Below are 23,118 nucleotides of genomic sequence, written 5' to 3'. Positions count from 1 at the left end.
ACATGGCAATGAGAAACAATGAAATCTGGCCATGTGTAGCAACATGGATGGACCTTGAGGGGGTTATGCTGAGCGAAATAAGTCAGGCAGAGAAGGACAAATATCATATGTTTGCACGTATAGGAGGATTAGGAGGAACTTGACGGAGGAACAAGGGGGAGAAGAAGGGCGGAAATGGTGGGGGAAAGGGAGAGAGGCAAACCATGAGAGACTCTTGAATGCTGACAAAAACTGAGAAGTGATGGATGTGGGGGGAGGGGGGGATGGGCATGGAGGAGGACACTTGTGGGGATGAGCACTGAGTGTTATGTGGAAACTAATTTGACAATAAACTATTAAAAAAATAAATAAATAAATAAAAATGAGCAGAAGATCTTAATATATATACATTTTTCCTAAGAAGACACACAGATGGCTAACAGATACACAAAACAGTGCTCAACACTACTAGCCATCAATCAGGAAACTGAACTCACAATGAGTTATCACGTCATACCAATCAGAATGGCCAGTATCAAAAAGACAAAAAATAATAATAGTTGGGGAGGATGTGGAGAAAAGGGAACCCTAGTGCAGTGTTGGTGGGAATATAAGTTGAAATACGACATGGAGCTTCAAGAAATGAAAAGTAGAACTACCATGTCATCCAGTCAATCCACTGAAGGGTATTTATGGAAGGAAATGAAAACACTAACTCAAAAAGACATCTGCACCCCCATGTTCACTGCAGCGTTATTTACAATAACCAACATATGGAAGCAACCAAAGTGTCCATAATGGATGAATGGGTAAAGAAAATATAGTATGTGTGTATATGTATGTGTATACATACACAATAGAGTATTAATCAGCCATAAAAAGCAATGAGATTTTGCCATTCATGACAATATGGATGGACCTAGAGGATATTAAGTGAAATAAGTCAGAGAGAAAAACAAATACCATATAATGTCACTTATATGTATAATCTAAAAACAACCAAAAACAAGAAAACAGAAAAAAGACCCAAATACAGAGAACTGGTGGTTGTCAGAGGGTTAAGTGGGTGGGGGAATGGGGAAATAAATAAAGAAGACTGACAGATACAGACTTCTTGGGCTGCCTGGCTGGCTCAGTTGTTTAACTGTCAGACTTTGTATGTAACTGTCAAATCGCTTGTATACCTGAAAGTAATGCAGCATCGTATATCAATTATCCTCCAATAATAAATAATACAAAAGTAATTACTTAGTGAATTACTTAATTTTTAAAAAGGTTTCATTAAATTCACCAAAGTCCAAGATTTGGCTCTCAAGATTCAGAAGACAAACTTGCAGTATCTCAGACTTAATTAGATTCACACATGTCATCTCATACTAACAAAGCTTATAAAAATGGATAGAAAAGTCAGTGTTATAGTTTGATTTACTATGTGAAATATAGTTTTAGAGTAGACTGAATACTTCCGTGAATTTGAGCATACTCTACCCCTGTCGGCCACAGCACCTAATAGCAAATGATCTGAAGGATGCCTAGTAAGCATGTAATCAAGGTAAAGCAAATTGTATTAGTTGAATAATTTGATAGTACCAGTTTCTAAAAGGCTACCACACTCATTATAATAAGAGACATATGTATCAAGCTAACTGAGGACTCACCAGCTTGACTGGGTAGTCTCCCCGTAAAGGACTTAGATGGGCCTACCACTGTTCCTCTATATGGCTTTCCTTCTTTGTTTTCCTGAATAACAATCTCCTTTTTAATGTTTGTTTATGTTTTGAGAGAGAGAGAGAGAGACAGAGAGACAGAGCATGAGTCGGGGAGGGGCAGAGAGGGAGACACAGAATCTGAAGCAGGCTCCAGGCTCTGAGCTGTTTGCGCAGAACCCAACACTGCACTCTAACTCATGAACCCTGAGATCATGACCTGAGCCAAGGTCAGATGCACAACTGCCTGAGTCACCTAGGCGCCCCAACAATGTCCTTTTTAAGTGAATATGTCATTTCACTAGAGGGTCTAAAACAGTTTCCCTGAACCTTTATCTATAAATGACTAAAATGCACTAGAATAATGAGTAGATCTCTGAGTTCTTCCCCAAACTTGATTAATCAGAATCTTTCAATGTGGGGCTTCAAAACTGCTGTTTAAGTAAACCCCAAAATACTCTTAATTCTTACTGAAGACTGGAAAATATAAGGCTTACAAAATTACTTCTTGGCTTTGTACATTTTTATGTATATATCTTATATCTCCCCACATTATAGGCTCAATGATTGCAGGAAGTACTTACTATCTTACATCTTCTCATTTCTGATTACTTAAAAAAAGGATTATGGATTTATGATTAGTTTATTAACTGTCTACTGACTCAAAATACACTGAACCTTAAATTTATTGAGTACTAATTGTAACCTATTTTCAAAAATTCTCAAAGTGCCTTTCTTTGGATCTCAATGTGCATGAAAATAAATGAAGTTAGTTTTAATTTAAACTGATCTGATTAAAAAAAAATACAGTTATAAAACAAAACAAACAAAATCCAACCCAACTACACAAGAAAAAACTGAGAAAAATATCCAGTATTGTATTATATCTTCTCATTATATTCTCAATTTTAATGTTTCATCTGTATTCTTTTTACATTTTTATTTTTTCTGGTTATGTATGGTCAAAGATTTTTAGCTGTCTTTTATTAAATTCTCCTTTCATCTGGTTTTCTATAACTCAATCCACTGTCAAATTCTGTACAACCATAAACATAATACTTTTCATTTGTAGAGCAGTCCAGACAATTAAATTATATATAATGTATTGTATAATAAACATAAAGTTTAAAGTCACTGGGGAATTTTATAACTGTATAGTGGCAGATGCTTAAAAAAGCTAGATTCTAACTGGAGGAGAATGTGAATACTTATTTATTGCATTAGGGATGCTGATTTTAATCACTTTTAAAAACTATTTGTATGCTTATCAAATTGATTTTATTTACCTGCTTATTACTTACTTTTTCCCTTTCAAGGTAACTTTTACTAAAACACACACACACACACACACACACACACACAAACATGTAATGGAAAAGAAAATTCAGTTGTTCTGCCCTATCTTATCCTGCTTCCAGAATCAGGCATCTAAAACATACAAAAAATTTTAACCTGATGCTCTTACAGGATTTCCTTTACATTTTGTTATTTAAAAACATTTTTTTCTTTATATTTTTAAACTTTATAGCATGTTGGGTGCCTGAGTGGCTCAGTCAGTTGGCCATCTGACTTCAGTCATGATCTCACAGCTAGTGAGTTAAGCTTCTGGGCAGCCTCTGTGCTGACAACTCAGCGCCTTGAGTCTGCTTCGGATTCTGTGTCTTTTTCTCTCTGTCCCTCCCCAACTAACACTCTATATATCTCTCTCTCTTTCAAAAGCAAATAAACATTATAAAAATTAAAAAAAAAACCTTTATGCTATGCTACTAAATATTGATATACTTTTTATTAGTTACAACACATATTTTAAATCTCTTTGTTCTGCCTCCCTCTGCAACCATTCTTCCAATATTATTATGTACTATTTTGATTAAATCAATAATGTGTTTACTTAGGACAACTGTAAATATTTTTCAATGTGATTTTGCTTCTTCTTTCATTCAAAGTCTGATTTCCTTTACAATTAGTATTTGGCTTTCTAAAACAAAAAACTTAACTGAGTTGTATAGAATCTCTAAGTCTCCTCAGTATACTGACAATTAACTCTCATCATATAGATTACACACAGTCAATAAATCAAATAACTGGTCATCTTACTTTATGCTGAATCCTATTTTCCTCCTATATGTCATTATATTGTTCAAGCATATTTTCTAGCAGTTTCCTGATATCCATTCATCAGGAGAAAAATTTTTAAAACTTTGCACATCTGAAAATAACTTTATTTTAAACTTGTATGTGATCACTGGACTGCGTCCAGAACTAAAAGGTGTAAATTATTTCTTCTCATTTAAAGCATTGATCTATATTGCTTTCTAAATTCTAGTATAATTATTAAAAAGCACAGTCACATTTGAGCATTGATGAATTTTATATCAACACTTTCCAGTGGGAAATTTAAGGATATTCATTTTGTCCAGTTGTGTTAAGGTACCCTGGTATTTCTCCTGTCTATAAATCTATTTTTCTTTTTATTTCATTGTACTTGTCCTTCATTAAGGAAAACATCCTTTGTAGGAAATTATCTTGTACTGCTACTTTGATAATTTCCTCTTCTCTGTTTCCCATGTTTTCTTCTTGATACTGTATTATTTGGCTATTAGATATATTCTCCAGTAACCCTTCGATACTCATCTTTTTCTGCTACTGGCCCATTATCTCTGTATTTGCTGGACATAATTTTCAAAAGCTCTTTAATGTTTTCTGGTTGATGTTTTAACATTTTCTTGTTTTAATGCCACAATATGATCTCCTGTGACTGATTATATTAATTATACTTCATAGGAAGTTTTCTTTTGCTTTTTGTGACCTCTTTGGCCTCATTCAGAGCAACTTCTTACTAAACATGTCTCCAGTGGCAAGGGACACAGAAGCAAAAATGAACTATTGTGATTTCAAGATAAAATCCTTTGTACAGTGAAGGAAACAAACTAAACTAAAAGTTAACCTCTGGAATGGGAGAAGATATTTGCAAATGACATATCTAATAAAGGGTTAGTATTCAAAATTTATAAAGAACTTATCAAACTCAACACCCAAAACCAAAAAATCCGGCTAAGAACTGAGCAGAGGACACAAATAGACATTTTTCCAAAGGCATCCAGATGGCTTACAGACATATGGAAAGATGCTCAACATCCCTCATCATCAGGGAAACACAAATCAAAACCATGATGCGATACCACCTCACATCTCTCAGAGTGGCTAAAATTAACAACACAGGAAATAACAGATGTTGGTGAAGATGTAGGGAAAGGGAAACCCTCTTACAGTGTTGGTAGGATTGCAAACTGGTGCAGCCACTCTGGAAGACAGTATGGAGATTCCTCAAAATGTTAAAATAGAATTACCCTACAACCCAGAAATTTCGCTACTAGGTATTTACCCAAAAGATACAAAAATACTGATTCAAAGGGGCGCATACACCACGATATTTATAGCAGCAGCATTATCAATAATAGCCAAATTATGGAAAGACCCCAAATGTCCATGAACTGATGAAAGGATAAAGAAGATGTGGTGTGTGTGTACACACCGGAATATTACTCAGCCATGAAAACAAATGAAGTCTTGTCATTTGCAACAATATGGATGGAACTAGACAGTTGTATGCTAAGCAAAATAAGTCAGCCAGAGAAAGACAAACACCATATGATTTCACTCATATGTGGAATTTAAGAAACAAAACAGATGAACATAAGGAAGGGAAAAGAAAAAAGAGAGAGGGAGGCAAACCATTAGAGACTGTTAACTGTAGAGAAAACATTGAGGGTTTCTGGATGGGAGGTGGGTGCGGGATGGTCTAAATGGATGATAGGTATTAAGGAGGGCACTTGAAATGAGCACTGGTATATGAAAGTGACGAATCACTAAATTCTACTGCTGAAGCCAATGTTACACAGTATGTTAACTAACCAGAATTTAAGTAAGAACTTAAAAACATAACCATGAAACCAAGAGGAGAACTATAATTTTATTTAGTTAGGTTGTAGCACTTAGATATTTATTATATTATTATTTTAAAATAATTGTTGAGTGGACAAATGGTTGGAAAATAAAACAAGAAGGGAATGCAAGGGCTAGTTCTCAAATAGAAAACAAACAATTTGCATCTGAATTATGTTTGTTCCACATAAAAATGTGCATGTTTTGGTTCTACTTCAAAGAAATTAAATCAACATCTATGGGGAATAAGTCTATTAAAAAGAACTCTTATGTGTACCTACACAGCACACACAAATAAAACATATCCCTGAGAGGTGTTCTGTGTGTTTGTGTGTGTAGCATATTACATTTTAAGAACCATTGCTCTGAAAGAACAGTCATTGAACTCCCAGAACCCAAAGATAGAATAAATATCTCCCCCAAGGATTTCATGGATTATCTATTCAACTGAGCATAATTAATGAAAACAAAACGATATGAAGAAAACAAATAAAACCTAACACATGTCTTAAACATAAATAATAATAATAAAACAAGTCCCTGATGGGATAATCTTAAAAAGGAGAACTGATTCCATCCAGTGACCAAAAGTCTGAAATAAATACTTCCTTAGCGCAAAACTATTCAACTAATATTGTATTAAAGAACACGAAAATCTATCTAATAGTGAATTCAAAAGTCACCACTGAAACTGCTGGCAGTGGCTTAACTTGGAAATTAAACATTTTAGCATTATCTATAATAAACTGCCCCATGAAGCTCTGAATTTCTGAAGAGAGCTACATTACTAGCTTGAGTATCTTTTAATTGTAACTGTCTGCTTTTAAATTTTAATAATGCAATCTCTTTAAGCACAGCCTTCAAGTATCCCCTTGCTTAAGGATGATGTTAAAGTGTCTTTTGTCCTTCACTTAATATAACTTGGATAATGCTTTGTGAAAAGGGTTAATCTAATTTTAATTAAGTTTATTTAATTAAGCTCCAACCCGTTATAAATAATTGACTATCTAATGGAAGTCAGGGCTGCAGAGAACCAAATCATTTTTGTGACATGCAATTCTTAATTGGAAATGATATAGCTTTCAGGAAATGAATTGTTGTTTGAGAGATGACATGAAATGCTGCATAAAACACCTTTAGATCAGATTTCAAAGGTATCTTTTTTTTATTGTGAAAGTTCAAACTAAATGGTTCTTGAAAATATATAATTGGTTTATTAGGATATATTTTAATCATTTAAATTTTGGTTTCAGAAAGAAGCAAAGAGAGACAGGTGAGGAGAAAGCCAGATCACTTACTGTTTAACAATTAAGTGATACTATCATAATGCATCTAATTCAACATATATAGTTGAGATATGTTACTGAGAATTTTAAATCAAAATGCATTTCAATGTTTTGTTGTTGTTGTTATTTTAATGTTTTAATAAGGGTGACAGTTGCCAATTAAGATCAACTTTTAAACAATTACCTCTATGCTCAGTTTCTAAATGTGCATACTTATTCAGTCATCCTAAAAAAAACCGTGGATCTAAAACTAAAACAGAGTTGCATATGTCAGGAACAAATTGGAGTTGGCCAACATAGGTGCATTAAAGAAAATGAAACTTAACCTTACCTAACACAAGTTGCAGGAATGTACACCTTTTCTCAGAAATCAGCACAGGACACCAGCCAATCACTAAATGCCACATCTGTTCACATCTCTAGCCCTTTCCTGTTCCTTCAGCTGCCCTGAACCAAACAAGGAAGAAGACTAGGCAAACAATCAGCTGCACTAGCCGAATGACTCTCTCATTAACCTCATAAAAACCCTCTGGTCACTGAGCAACTCAGAACTCATTGCTCCTGTAGCGTTGAGTTTTCTGGCTTGCAGCCTGAAACCTTTGCAATAAATTCTTTTTTTTTTTTNAAAAAATTTTTTTTTTTTTTTTTTTTTTTTTTTTTTGCTTTGTTTTACTCGGTTGCAGTTTGGCTTTTGACAAAACAAATATTGACTTGAATCATCATAGCTCTTCAGAATAATAAAGCCCAACAGCTGACATGTCAACAGCTAGACAATTATTTGTGTATGGGTTTTTCATAACTGAATAGGTTCCATTTCATCTGGTCTACTAAAACAAATTTTAACATCTGGTTAACTTTAAAGCAGATGTTCAGTAGACAAAATTTTAAGAATTTCTTTTTAATGAGAAAACATTTTGAGTTTTGTGATACACTCATACTTTAAAAGTGGATGTATTTATAATAATCCAGTCATTATGGATAACTTTTCCTGAGAACAGATAATTATAAAATTCCTTGACTTAAAAAAATTTGTTATAATTTACTTGATCAATAAAGAATTTATAATGAATCAATTTCATTAAAAATGTTAGAATTAGAGACGCCTGGGTGGCTCAGTCAGTTAAGCTTCTGACTTTGACTCAGGACACGAGTGAGGCAGAGCTCTGCACCAGCTCTCTGCTGATAGTGCAGAGCCTGCTTGGAATTCTTTCACTCTTCCTCCTTCGCTCTGCCCCTCCCTAGTCGTGCTCGCTCTTGCTCTCCCTCTATCAAAAATGAATAAATGACTTCTTAAAATGTTAGAATTGATTCTGTAGAACACAGATTCTATATTTTTAAAATATATAAATGCAGTTAATCTAGATATTGTATATGAATTTAAATATTGAATGTGAACTTAGTACCAACCTGGACAATTTCTGTGTTATTAATGCTATCACTATTTCCATCTTAAACAATGTTACTTGGCTATTTTAAAGGAAAATTACAAACTTTCAAAGGAATACTGGTAGTATTTGTCAAATAAATCAATTTGTGTTTTCTTTAATAAATACATTTAGCTAATAATCAAGAAAAATAAATGTACTCTTAACTGTTTAACTGATTGCTTTTAGTGACTGACAGAATACTGAAATTAGGTTGAAACATCAAATTAATAATAGTTGTTTATTTGAATAGGATAGAAACTTAGGTAACGTAATCTGTATTGCATTTGGAAAAGGCTTTTTTTAAACAATAATCATTCTCGTTTTTCATGAAGAAATTGTGACCATTAGAAATTATTTTTCTACTTACAAATTATATGCAACATTTTTATAATGCTGCTGTGTTTGTTTTTATAGAGCATATCTCTTTACAGTGCATATTTACTACAGGGCATATGTACTCTAAGTTTCTAATATTCAATAAAGAATCTTACATGGTTGACATGAGGTACTCCATGATATTTCCAAGAAGGATACTATCATTTTAATACTAGTGACCACTTCAAAACATCAAAGGTTAGAGTGGTTAATTGAATTTTGTTTAGCTAGATGAGACTTTATTCATTATGGAATGCAATCTCTTTAATTTATGCATTGAAAGGATACTCTGAGAGGATGTGACATTTTAATGAAAAAAGAAAAGAACTAGGTAAAATCAAGATTGAAGATAATACTCAAAGTCCGGGAATCCCAGGCCATTGCTCCTTTCTTAGACACTAACTTTCTTAACGGTGTCAATCAATTAAAACCTAATAACTGATATAGAAGCCAAAATACTACATTTTAAATTATTCAAGTTTCTTCAAATCCCACATAGCTTTCCATGTGAAAAAGCTAACTTTCACTGAGAAATACACTAGGACTGCAATCTAATAGAATTTGGAGTAAAAAGAAAAAATTTATAATTTGAAAGGTCCTTCTGTTACTAATTTAACTAATTTGCTATGAACACAATTAGAAGTTACTGTTACCATACAATGCTATTTATTAATTACTAAAGACACTAAAGACTCTTTTTTCATTTTATTACCATGCCATCTGAAAAATAAAGGAGAAAATGAGACTGTACTTTCCAGACCAACAGGAATTTCCATAAGTTACAGTTGTAGCTCTATATGGCACTGTAAACATCCTCACAGCAAAGACTGAATTAAGAATCTGAAAAATGCTGGGACACCTGGGTGGCTCAGTCGGTTAAGCATCTGACTTTGGCTCAGGTCATAATCTTACGGTTCGTGGGTTCGAGCTCCGCGTTGGGCTCTGTGTTGACAGCTAGCTCAGAGCCTAGAGGCTGTTTCAGATTCTGTGTCTTCCTCTCTCTCTGACCCTCCCCTATTCATGTTGTCTCTCTCTCTCTCAGAAATAAATAAAACATTAAAAATTTTAAAAAAGAAAAAAGAATCTGAAAAATGCAAGCTAAATGGACATCAACATTTTTGAGAGAGAAATTTCAAATCGTAATGAAAGAAATATGCAGTACCACCAGAGTAAGGAAAACTATCAAAACAAAAACAACAAAAAACTATTTTANTGTGGGGGGGAGGGGGGGATGGGCATGGAGGAGGACACTTGTGGGGATGAGCACTGAGTGTTATGTGGAAACTAATTTGACAATAAACTATTAAAAAAAAACTATTTTAATGCAAATTTTACAAAATACACAATATTCATTCAAGGTTTTATTTACTGTGAATTTGAGAGATCCTGGGCAATAAAGACTGGATGCATAGGTAAATGAGTTAAGGGGCAAATTACCAGTCTGCAAAGTGCCTATAAGTATAAAAAAGGGATGCCATTTTATTCGGATAATATATAACATTACTATGTCATATAAAATAACATAAATATATACTAACACATATAGATACAAATCAACCAATTCTCCACATTTAAAATTTAAAATAAGCCAAGATTTACATATAACTTTATAGCCTCTTGTCATGCTTCTAATAAATTATAGAGTCAGAAATAAAAATACCGGGGCGCCTGGGTGGCTTAGTCGGTTAAGCGTCCAACTTTCGCTTAGGTCATGATCTCGCAGTNAAAAAAAAAAAAAGAAAGAAAGAAATAAAAATACCATTGGACATAAAATTGCTACACTCTCATTATTTGACAATGACAGAAATAATATTCCACTGTCTGATTATGGAACTCGCTTTTACAATAATTTTCTCTTTTATCAAGACTTTCTCCTCAATCACATGGATGAATTAAATCAGACAAAAATAAGAGTATATTGATTTACATTTAAGAGCTCTGTTTATTATATTATTCAGGTTATACTAATGATTTTCAAATCTGATCATCAGAATAAATAGAAATTTTATTACAAATTAAATTTATAGTATTCTACTTTAAATAATATATTAATATTAGAAAAGCATAATATTATGCTAATACTTTTTAGAATGCTGTGTTCAGGTTCATGAAGTTATATAAACGAGCTTTCACTGAGAAATATACTAGAATTAATTTAATCAATCCAAATATGTATACATATATACATATATAACTCTTTCTAACAATGATTTAGGCAAAAATATTCTCTTCTGCTTTAAGCAAGGAATGCTCTGCTATATTAAAATGAATGTTCACATGTCTCTGAATTTGCTTAAATATAGAACTTTACTACAGAAAATTACAGAAATATATGGAGTTTGTCATTATACAGATTTACCATTATGATTTAGCTTAAATATAAATATTTAATCTTTGTAAATAATCTCTAATGATTGAAAATATCTAAGAAAGAAAACATATTACATTAATGTTTTAGATTAAAGAACTGTTCCCAAATTTTTCAGTGTTATTCTTTCTGGATATTAAAAATATTTTATTTTTCATTTTGTAACATAATTATTTCCTTCATATACAGTCTTCTAGTTCATATGGACCTGGATGAAAAAGTAGAGAGATGGGCCAATCTGGCACAAATATGGTAGCCAGTCAATCATTCAACCGTCTGGGCCCAGTGCAGTCCTAACTGAGTTTCTGTACCTTGAACCAAAAGGGACCAGCTCATAGATTATAATTAACAGTGGGAAGAGAAATTCTTGTTTCCCAGGTTGCTTCCTATTCTGGGCTATTGGCCATGAACCTAAAGCATGGGCTTCTTATTCTGCTCATTTAAAATTTGGAACTTCTAGCTTTTTACAGATATTAATATATTTTAGTTTAAGAAAATTATGTTCCTGTACTTTGGTTGTATTATTCAATTAGGACTTTCATAGAGCATGAAACCTCTGTTATATATGCAAATATGTTTTTTCTAATTGTGAATTTCATGTTCATTTTCTTTTAAGAGAGAAATCCTTTTAGATTTTGGCAGCCACCAGCCAACATTTAATATAGTGAAGATATTGTAGAGATGTAGCTTCATATATTCCCGAACAGGTACAGGCTGGAAGGCAACTGGGTCCATCCTTGCCATCTGTGCATATTACCATCCTCCTATGGATTTATCCTTAATTTTCAATTTAATGTGACTTTAGCATGTGGCTTGTCCAATTTTTATATTGATCAGGATATTTACTGACAATTCCTCACATAAATCTGCTCATATTTCTTTAGCATTTAGTTTACTGGGGAAGAAAAATGATTCATTAAAAAATTATATGTATATAGTAAACATAGCATTGACCTTGAGATGGTGAAGGCTGAGAATCTCTTAGAATAGGAAACCTACTTTACATATGCAAATGCCGCTTTTTTAAATTATCTATTTCATGTTTATATTAAAGGTGAAACCTACATAACCTACTGCTCTTTGAGTTTAAGTGATCTGATGGTACCCAAATATCAGGAAACAACAATACTGACTTCTACAGGGTTAACTGTTTTGTTACAGTTTTCATGTTTAAGAAAGATGATGGTAATAATCAAATTAAGAATTTTCCCTTTACTTTGCATTTCTATATCAGATTCAATTTTTTTAATGTTTATTTATTTTCAGGAGAGAGGGAGGGAAGAAGAGAGAGAGAGAGAGAAAGAGAGAGATAGAATCCCAGGCAGGCTCTGTGCTGTCAGCGCAGAGCCCAATGTGGGGCTCGAACTCACGACTGTGAGATAATGACCTGTGCCGAAATCAAAAGTTGGATGCTTAACGAACTAAGCCACCCAGATGCCCCTTGGATTCAGCATTTATTAGAGCTCAATAATTATAAGCTTCCATGCTTAACGAGGTCATAGGAGGGCATATGTAAATAAAAATACATTCTATTTAAATTATAAGAGCACAGATTGTAGAGACAGTCTGCAGTTTTAAATCCCGGGTCAGCTACTTACTAGTTCTGTGCTTGGATGAGTCTCATCACTGTGCCTTGATTTACCTTTCTGTAAAAATGAGAATTATAATAAATAGTCAAGGGATTGTTACAAGAATTAAAGTAACTACATACAAGACCATCAAAATAGGTGTTTATTAGTACACAGCAAGTAAATAAATATTAGTCATCATCCTCATAAATCTCTGTAGGGGAATACTATGAGGGTGTTGAAATGTCAAAGAATCGTCTAAGACTGATGACAAATTAGACATTTCCCAGAGGAAGAATGAATGGGTATGGTGCAGAAAGAGGTAAGATCACCTTTCAGAGATGTCCTGGGGCTTGATTCTACCTTAACAGTGAGGTAACACAGCTTTGACTTTAAAAATCCTACAGACGCCAAGATGTAATAAAACACATGAAACGAAACAAAATAAAAATGTAACTTGCCTCTTGGGGATCTTTTTAACCAACTGCCTTTTTATTTTTTGCACTGTAGAGTATTTTCAGATAGAACTACTTCAATGCTTTGATCTATGTGTTCAATCATAATTTCCAAATATATAGGTTTATTTTTTACCAAGTTTTAAATATTTTACCACAACAATAATTATAATTACCATTATGTTAAGAAAGAAATGTTAGTATCTTTAGTTTACATTCAAGTAACTAAATACTCTCTTAATTGGTGCTTGTATCATTCAGTAGCATTCATAGATTTTTATTGTTTCTTTTAATATTTGCTGAAGTTGAAGCTCTTCTGACATTTGCTGAATGTGCACTCTTCCTGATTTACATTTACCATGCAAAGTAAACTGAAATCACTATTTTCATGTGGATATTCAAATAACGCTATTATGCACTTTTATTTGAGATAAGCACTCTGGTTGTTTCTGGGTTATGTCTCTCCAATGACTGCAGGGAAATGAACTTGAAATTGTGCCAGTATCTTACTGGTATAATTTTTAAAAGGCAACACATTTGAGTAATAGGCACATGGCCGTGAAACTAAACCTAATTAAAGTCTTGTCAGTTACAACAAGTCCTGGCTTGATCTATAAAGTCAGATAACATGAGATTTGCAAACCTGTACAATGTCAGGCAGGTGTTAAATCCTGACTCAATATTGACCAAGATTGAGAAAGCGGTTTTTCACTGTCTCTAAGTGCTTATTTATTTTTTTAATTATGTGAAAATGTCTAATTTAGAAATTATGTTTTTCTATTATATAGTTTTAAAAAATATAGATGGTTATCCTTGATGACTATTTTATAAGTTGAAGCTAGAAACTAGGGATAGTGTTATAGATATTTTATCTATAAAGGAGAAGTAAAAACATAAAGAAGGGAAATGTACAGTCATTGAGGGAAATGGGCAGAACTGTCTTGTTTCTTAAATTAAAGGTCTAAAAATCTAGGGGCAACTGGGTAGCTCAGTTGGTTGAGGCTCCTACTCTGGATTTCAGCTCAGGCCATGATCCCAAGGTCATGGGATCAAGCCCTGCATTGGGCTCCATGCTGAGCATGGATCCTGCTAAAGAAACACACAGTCTCTATCTGCCCCTCTCTCTCACTCACTCTCTCTCTCAAAAAAAAAAAAAAAATTAAAATAAAAATCTCTACATATTTTCTTTGTGAATTTTTTAGAGAAGTAAACAAAATTTTATTTAAATATTTGCTTCAAAAGTAACACAATTAAATGACCTTTAATTTTTAGACAATTAAACTTCTTCACTATATATATGTATAGTGATACTTTTGCTGACAGATTCCTGGAAGAAAATGAAACACTGCTTAGCAATGATGTCAGTTTTAACAGACAAAAGATATCACTTTTTTTCTAGCATTTTAAGACATATTTTTAGCTGTTAACCTAAGAATGAATAAAAAGTATGTCCAACGTTCCTTCCGTGATATACTGTCATACAGAAATAGCTTCTAAAGTGTATATGTTGCTTTTCTTAGTCATCTTAATTCATTATTACTAATATGATTCTTTTAGAAATTTAGATTCATAAAAAAAGAAACCCTGATTCATGACTGAATTAAGTAATATTTATTTTTACGGATGTACTATGAATGTAAGCACACAGAAATTATTCTGAATATTTAAAAATGGAATAATTTTTCTTTTGTTTGTTTGGAATTAAGGTCATAACAAATAAAGAGAATACTAAAATGTCTTAAATTTCCATAGAAAACACTCCAGATGCTAACAGGACATTTGTCAGACGGGGCACCTATGATTCCACAACTCATGCCCAAGTGCCCAGCCCAACTGTGGTACTTAATGGACAGTTGTATAAAGGAATTATATGCAGTCTTTAATATATTCTTTAAGACAAGTGTTATGGACTGAATGTGCCTTCTCCAAATTCATAGGTTGAAGCCTAATCCCCAATATGATGGTATTTGGAGGCACGGCCTTTGAGAAGTAATTAGGCCATGAGGATAGGGCCCTTATGAATGGGATTCGTGCCTTTATAAGAAAAGATAGGGGAGTTTGCTTTCCTCTCTCCTCTCTGCCATGTGAAGATCTAGAGAGAAGGCAGTTGTCTGCAAATCAGTAAGAAGGCTTTCAGTGGAACTTAACCACATGGACACCATGGTCTCAGACCTCCAGCCTCAGAACGGTGAGGAATAAATTTCTGCATAACACCTCTCAACCCAGGGCATTTGTTGTAACAGTCTAAACTGGTGTAGACAACATGATAATAATAAATGTTAGGTGTTTTTAGGTCACTAAACTTAGGGGAAGTTTGTTACATAGAATACATATACACATATAGGCATCTAATATATTCCTGTGTAATTAGCCTTTCTCCTATGTTCATACAACATACACGTAACATGAAGGCAGTCATATCTTTTTTACTATTTTTTGTTACTATTTTCTCCTCCAGCTATATTGGTCTACTAAAAATTGTCGCTTGGGGCACCTTGGTTAAGCCTCCGACTTCAGCTCAGGTCATGATCTCACGGCTGGTGGGTTCGAGCCCCATGTCGTGCTCTGAGCTGACAGCTCAGAGCCTGGAGCCTGCTTTGGATTCTGTGTTTCCCTCACTCTCTGCCCCTACCCCTCTCACACTCTGTCTCTGTCTCTCTCAAAAGTAAATAAACATTTTTAAAAATTTAAAAATTTGTCACTTATTCATTTGCAGACATCTATCTTTCAAAAGCAGAAAAAAATACATGTCAAAATTCATTTTGGTCACAGCTTCATTATTTTCAGAATTTTAGCAGTTTTTAGATTTATGTGGTTTGCAGTTCCTTTTGAGTTTGGTCAGATTGTTTAAGAAAGGCTTATTCCTCTACCTGCACTTTGCCACTATTGCAAATAGTTAGAAAATGTAACAAAAATCATAATAGTTACTTTATAGTGGCAATATCTAGCTTTTACAAAAGGTAGGGAGATCTTGTATATTTTGAAATCCTTTTTTTACCCCCAGATCGTTCTATTATACTTTTGGTTCTGGAATAAAAATTGTATGAGTTTCTTTTATAATCAGGGACTGCATACCTACAAGGTCAAAGGACGGTTGTGTGTGAGCCCTGCTGGGCACACCAGAAAGGAAAAGTCAGACCAACACATTTCATTCTTGGCTCATCAAGATAAAGGGTTAATTTATACTGTATAAAATTAGAGAACTCCTTAGCGTGAGAGAGGAAAACACAGTATAAACTCTGAGTTTTTCCAACAAAGCAGAAACAACACAGTCAATAACTGGACAGACTGCAAATAACCTTTAGAAGAGGAAAATGGCTGGGAGTTATTGTTATATGTCTGGCAACAGAGAGAATGGGAAAAATATATAAAAGACACACTGAAGAAATGCAATAATTGTAGAGCTCTGATGCAGGATGATATTATAAGAAAACATGTCTGGCTAATTAACGCAGAAGCTTGAAATATATGGTGCACATAAATCTCTTTACTCAAAGGGTAATCCTTGACTTAAACTTTTATTCTAAGTTAAGTATTCTTTTGCATTTATATGTTTTATAAGTTTGTACATAATTTGCACATTCTTTTGGGTTTCATATTTCTTTAAAAGCTATGAATGTAGGGAACTTAATGGCAGAACTTTTCTATTCATGTAACATCACCTAAAAATTGTGTCAATAATGGGAGACCAGGAGAACTTTTCTTTAAACATGTCCATAAGTAAGGAGTAGAAATGACTGCATAGAAACCATAATTGATACATAAAACTGAAGACTAATAACTAGCACAGCATAATAAAAAATGTAACAATATCTATAGCTATGACATCAAATTTAACAGCAAGCAAATTTTAAATGATATTTTACTAAACAAAAAAAGTTCACATTTAATACTTTATCTTCAGGAGAAATATGTATATATTTCATTATATACATAAATGTATAATGATGTATTTCAAAGCCTCTCTTATGATTCTATTTAGTGTGACTAAAGATGGGGTAATTTTATCCATGTTCTTAGCCAAAATCTTATCGTGTAATCTTGTAATCTTTGTTCATTACACAATCTTGTGAAGCCTTTATCTTAAAATAATGTATATACTAATGTTTTTACACATTAGATTACTGTAATGACTCAAAACTGGCAAGAAAAGATTAAAGAAGATGTAAGAAGGAAAATACACCTGAGACCATGTGTTTATGATTTTCCATTAGGCTGATGCAGTTTCTTTAAAATGGATGGTTTTCTATTATTATTAGAATTGATCTTGAAAAAAATATTTACTCATAGGATGTGTCGAATATATTTTGAATAATTGGACAGATGAAGAGGTGAAAGATTTTACAAGGTTTTTACATTAAACTTTACAGCAGAGAGGAAACATTTTCATTAAGGCATCTGTATGCACGCTTGCCACTTGAAAACATCCCAAGATGAGGCTTCAGGACTCCTTGAAATTTGCACACTGCTATGAGTGGTGTAATACAATGCCTAGAGGAATGGCCTTTTAGGGATGGAATAGGTCAAGCCATTATTCATACTACTTAAATATGAGTAGCTCAAGAAAAAAAATTCCAATATTTTTATTCCAGATAAGGTGAGGTAATATATACTGAACTTATTTTTTTATTCATTCATTTCACCTTGGTTTTGTTTATAGAAAATAAATTTTGTAGATTTCTATCCTTAGAGAAATAGAACACTTCAAATTATTATAAAGATGTAGACAGTAAATGTGTAAAAAAGTCATCAATAATTGTTAGAGAATTTTTAATTCCTCCTTCTTTTAGTGAGTTTACAAGATCCTTTTATAAACGTAACAAAGAATATGTTCTTATTCTGCCTAATTTTATCACAGTTCTCAAGCTAAAACTACTAAATGTGTTTCTAGCATATTGCTTTTTGTGATCTTGCATAAGAATAGTATATAGTACTATAAAAATGGTTTTCAGTTCATTTTTATCCTTCTAACTAGCTCTAAAATGTGTAAAGTGTCATAGTAAGAATGAAATAAGATCAGAATTAAATGAGAAGGGGCGTAGATTCTAAAACTGAAGACTGTGATATTACTTTCATATGGTTGGCTCTGATTTTGATGCAGGGCCAGAGGACCAACCAGTTGAAAAAAGTATGAGAGAAACAAATCCTCAACTTTTGATTGAGACTATCAAGAATACCACATATAGATTTATAGCTGCAGTCATGTTTGTAAGGATATGACATAAAAGGAACATTTTTTATTGTGAGGACAAAAATATTTCTCATACTCGTCTCTTAAAAACAAAGGTGCCTCTGGGTGCCTGGGTGGCTTAGTTGGTTAAGCGTCTTACTTTAGCTCAGATCATGATTTTCAGTTCGTGAGTTTGAGCCCCACGTTGGGCTCTGTGCTTCCAGCTCAGAGCCTGGAGCCTGCTTCAGATCCTGTGTCACCCTTTCTCTGTGTCCCTCCCCTGCTGTGCTCTCTCAAAAATTAGTAAATGTTAAAAAAAAATTAAAAGCATACTCTTGACTTTTCTTTTTTTACTTCTCATTTAGTTGTCCACTATTCAAATGCTATTGTTACATCTCTCTGTTTTTGAAAGCACCAAATATCGATTATGTTAATTCAAGCCATCATGTTTTTGTTACAATCTTCTATGAGTATAATAGACCTTTCTCTATATTTCTAAGAATTTTATGCTTTACTACTAACTTATTTTAGGTAATGTGTTTAATAATGCTAATGAAAGACATGGGTTACATTGGGAGGCCAGTGGGACCTAATGATACCTTCAGAAATCTGAATTTAAAAATCTCTGCTTCAGTTTTCTTTTGATGGCTATTTCACATCAAATTTTAATAAGAATGGAAAGAGCATAGCTAAGCTTTTCACATGGAATTATTTTCCTTATTTTAAAAACTTCAGTTAAGAGTTATAAGAATTATAGAAGCTTCTCTAAAATATGAACATAAAGATTATATTTTTTCAGGTTTTAAAAAAATGTTTCTTTGTTTTGATGTAAATGATTCAAATTATACAAATTATACCTGGGGCTTTGAAGTTTGAATCATCACTGACACATTTAGGGATATATTTTAGAGTTTAGGGATATAAATATATATATATATATATTTATATCCCCAAACTCTAAAATGAGAATTGAATTTTCCTATGGATGCAGTACTCAATAGTTCTTAAAATCAATTTGAAATTCCCATGAATGCGGCCTCATTTCTCATGCTACATTTGAATGAAGGCTTTAGAGAAAAAGTTTTATTATGAACATTGTCTTTACTTCTTTGTTCACAGTGATCTGGCTGGAGAAAGTAGGACAGACTTTTTTCTCTCATTATGTCTAAAGAAAAAACTGCAGGAGGATCTGCCCTCACATATGAATTTATAGGAATATTCTCTCAGAATTTTCCACAACCCTGAGTCAAATAAGTCACAAACTCAAATTTTCAATTGTTACCACCGGTGAATTTCCTTGCAAGAATTAAGTCCTATGCTAGTTTGACTATACAAATCAATTGTGACAGAATTATAGTATTACATTTCTGAGCACTTTTAAGTTCTTATTGTGGTGATGTCAAGGAAAATTGTTCAGATATTTTATTCTTTTCATAAAGTAACTTGATGATACAAGGGACTCCTCCCCCCCCCATGCCTGGGGAAGTTCCACTGGCAATATTTAACCCTGGTGTATTACTAATTTCTCAAGATCTATTCCTATTTCTTAAAAAAATTAATTAGTACATAACAATTGCCCACTAGCCATGATCTTTGCAGCTTTTTTCTGTGTTTTTGGAGCTCTGCCTAGATTACTAAACCCAGGAAAATTGGCTGTTTCTTAGATGTTGTTTACAAGAGTCCTGAACAACAGCACTGAGATTTGGGATCCCACTAGCATCACAATGGGTTCAGAAGGCAATGCTGAGTCCATTCAATAGGCTCCTGTAACATACCTTAGGCTTAGAAATAATAAATAAAACATAATAAAAACATGTTCTGAAATCATGATTTAATGCTCTATATAATACAGAGAACAAAAGATCACTGTCTTCTACATCTAAAAGTCTTTTCACCTTTTAATAATGTTTATACAATTCTTGATGACAAATGTCTATATATTTGATGTTTTCATTTTTTTGATGCATTGCTATCAAAACAAAAGTATCTTAAACACATAACATTTTGCAAATACATAGTTTGCCTTGGCATCTACAAACAAAATATTTAAACTGATGCAACATACTACAGTCATTTCAATGGAGCATACAATACTGCATGTTACTGAAATTTCCTCCTAAATCTTGCTGATAGAAGACTCAAATGATATGAATATGAGATCTCTTTTCGGGTACTTAGACTTTTTCAATGTATGTTCTCTGTACAAACTATGACTAATTGTGGTTTGTTAACTTTTTCTCAACACATGAAGTGTTATCAAGAAATAAACCCTCTTAGTAATGCTACATGTTGAAAATGACATCAAAATTAATGAAGTAAGATAAGAATAAATGATAGTAATATCTTGAAAGGAATAGACATTTAGTAAAATTTATTTGGGAAATAAAATTGATTATTAGCCTAGTTATTTAACCAAACTTATAAAGCAACCCAACACATTCATGCAAAAACAAATGCTATAATTGTGAATTTGGGATATTTTCATTCCATGATTTTCCCTCCCTATGACTATCTCTACCTAAGTGCAGATGTAAGTAAAAACTATAATTAGTCCCCATGATTTTAAGAATAATTGAGAATCTGTCATTTGGAGGGCATGTCCTTGAATGAAAAGAAAGAAAGAAAGAGAGAGAGAGAAAGAGAGAGAGAGAGAGAGAGAAAGAAAGAAAGAAAGAAAGAAAGAAAGAAAGAAAGAAAGAAAGAAAGAAAGAAAAGGAAGGAAAAAAAGAAAGAGAAAAAGAAAATATTGATTAATACTTTGACTCACTTAATCTGCTTTGACATAGATCCACCATTCTTTATTGTCTAGGTTTAGTTGACAGTCTAAATATCCCTGAAGGCACATACACTTCTACTGTGCTATCCACAAATATTGGTTATTTCTAATAGTTACCATTAAATATTAAATAACATTTACTCAACACACTGGCTATAGTTAGTTTAGTTTTAATGGTTAAAATATACATGAAATATTACTTAGCAAAATGATTTACTGGAATTTTCCACACATTAGTTGGATATGAAAGCCTATAGTTTTAATCATAAATACAATCTCAAAATAAAAAGGCATTTCAGGGTAGAATGAGCATTAAAACTTTTTTCAGACTGACTATGCTCATGTAAATTATCCTATTACTCATTTTCATTAGGTTGTAGAAAACTATGACAGCAAATTCAATGGAATAACAGGAATGGAAAGAAACAAAGCTATGAGAATATACAAAATTATATATAATTTTCAGCATTAAGAAAAATGATGTTGATGTATAGACAGGAAATGAAAGAACCTTACATAGACAAACATAACTGTAAGCTAGTGGGTTTCTTAAACCTTAGTTATGTTATTTTAGCATTGGTATCTAAGAAAACTCATTGCTTTCTATTACTAAAATTACACATATGCATGTATTTCAAGATATGTATATACACCTATATATAGTTTAATACAGAAATACATAACATTTTCATAATTTTTATTTCAGTGCATATGCCTAAGTTAGAAATTCTTCCTGCTTGAAACTTTAAAAATGTTTTTTAATGTTTGTTTTTTATTGAGAGAGAGACAGAGTACGAGCGGGGGAGGGGCAGAGAGAGAGGGAGACACAGAATGCCAAACAGGTTCCACTCTCCATGGTGTCAGTACAGACCCCCGCCATGCGGGTCTTTAACTCACAAACTGTGAGATCATGATAGGAGCTGAAGTTGGATGCTTAACCGACTGACCCACCCAGGAGCCCCCTGGTTGTATGCTTGAATATAAATAAATGTAGAAGTAATGCCATAGTTTTAACTATTTAGATCATCAATGGCTTTCTACTACTGATAATTGGTTGAGAAGTAGGAAAATGCATAGAACTAAAATTAAATATTTCAATTTCACCTTAACTTTCTTTTACATTTAGTTACTCAAGTAATACATAGCAGACACTTCAGAATTTTCCATGTCCTTTGAGTTACAGATTGCTTCAGTTTTTGTCATATCTCACAAGGTTGTAATTTTCATGATGCAGCATATATAGGTTTATATATATGAAAAGAGACAGAAATAAGAAGAAAATAGGAGTAACATATTTTAAATATTTTGAAAAAAGTATTTTTAATCCATTGCTATTTTACTGTTAAAGCATGTATGACTTGACTCTCTTCATGAAACATCATGATCATTGTGACCTTTCAAAAATAACTCCAAATTATATATTTAATTACTTCATGCATTGCTTATTATTTTAATGAGCTTTTACATAGCTAACTATGAAGTAACAAGAAAAAAGAAATTTGTTTTAATACTTGGTGTAGCCAGATGACGCAAATACAAAGAATATCCCTTTTAATAGGATTAAAATTTGCATTGGTAACTTGTGTCAGGATTGAGGTATGAATCTTCTTTCATGAGATTTGTGTTAGTAGCAATACTACATTTGATTAAATGTGAAATCTTACTATTTGTAGTGGGTAACACTTATATTTGATTAGATCCTGGAACTTGGTATTCATGTCTTGCTATTTCCAGGATCACTTTTATGAAATGCAATCAACTGATTAAAATGGAAAGAAACATTGCTTAATGAATGACTAAATATGTAAGAAAAGCATGGGGTGCAAGTAGCAGGAAAGAAAAATTAATAGGTTTTATCCCAAAGGTTTTAGTTTTCTCACATGACATGAAGATATTAAGACAGCTGTTAACATTATTCTAGAAGTCAGGAGGTGAGGGATCTGAAAACTCTCTCTCTGTGGGTCTCCTGGCTTTCTCCTTATGGTCACAAAACAGCCATGTGGATGTAGCAGCTTTAAATATTATGCATTTATTCCACATTTAAACACAGAGGGGGTCTTGGT

General features: G+C 32.8%; 1 long non-coding RNA gene across 4 annotated transcripts in view; it reads right to left on the bottom strand.

Annotated features, from left to right (window-relative positions):
• Window positions 1-23,118, bottom strand: part of LOC144234764 (uncharacterized) — a 377,485-nt gene that overhangs the window by 115,996 nt on the left and 238,371 nt on the right. For all 4 annotated transcript variants that reach the window (XR_013336065.1, XR_013336064.1, XR_013336063.1 and 1 more), the window contains one exon: window positions 12,685-12,732. This is a non-coding gene — a long non-coding RNA (uncharacterized LOC144234764). The remainder of the gene's footprint in view (window positions 1-12,684; window positions 12,733-23,118) is intronic.

Source organism: Crocuta crocuta, unplaced genomic scaffold (genome assembly GCF_008692635.1).
Source record: "Crocuta crocuta isolate KB4526 unplaced genomic scaffold, BGI_CrCroc_1.0 scaffold709, whole genome shotgun sequence".
In the NCBI taxonomy this organism is placed as follows: domain Eukaryota; kingdom Metazoa; phylum Chordata; class Mammalia; order Carnivora; family Hyaenidae; genus Crocuta; species Crocuta crocuta.
This window is presented reverse-complemented; position numbering and strand designations above follow the sequence as displayed.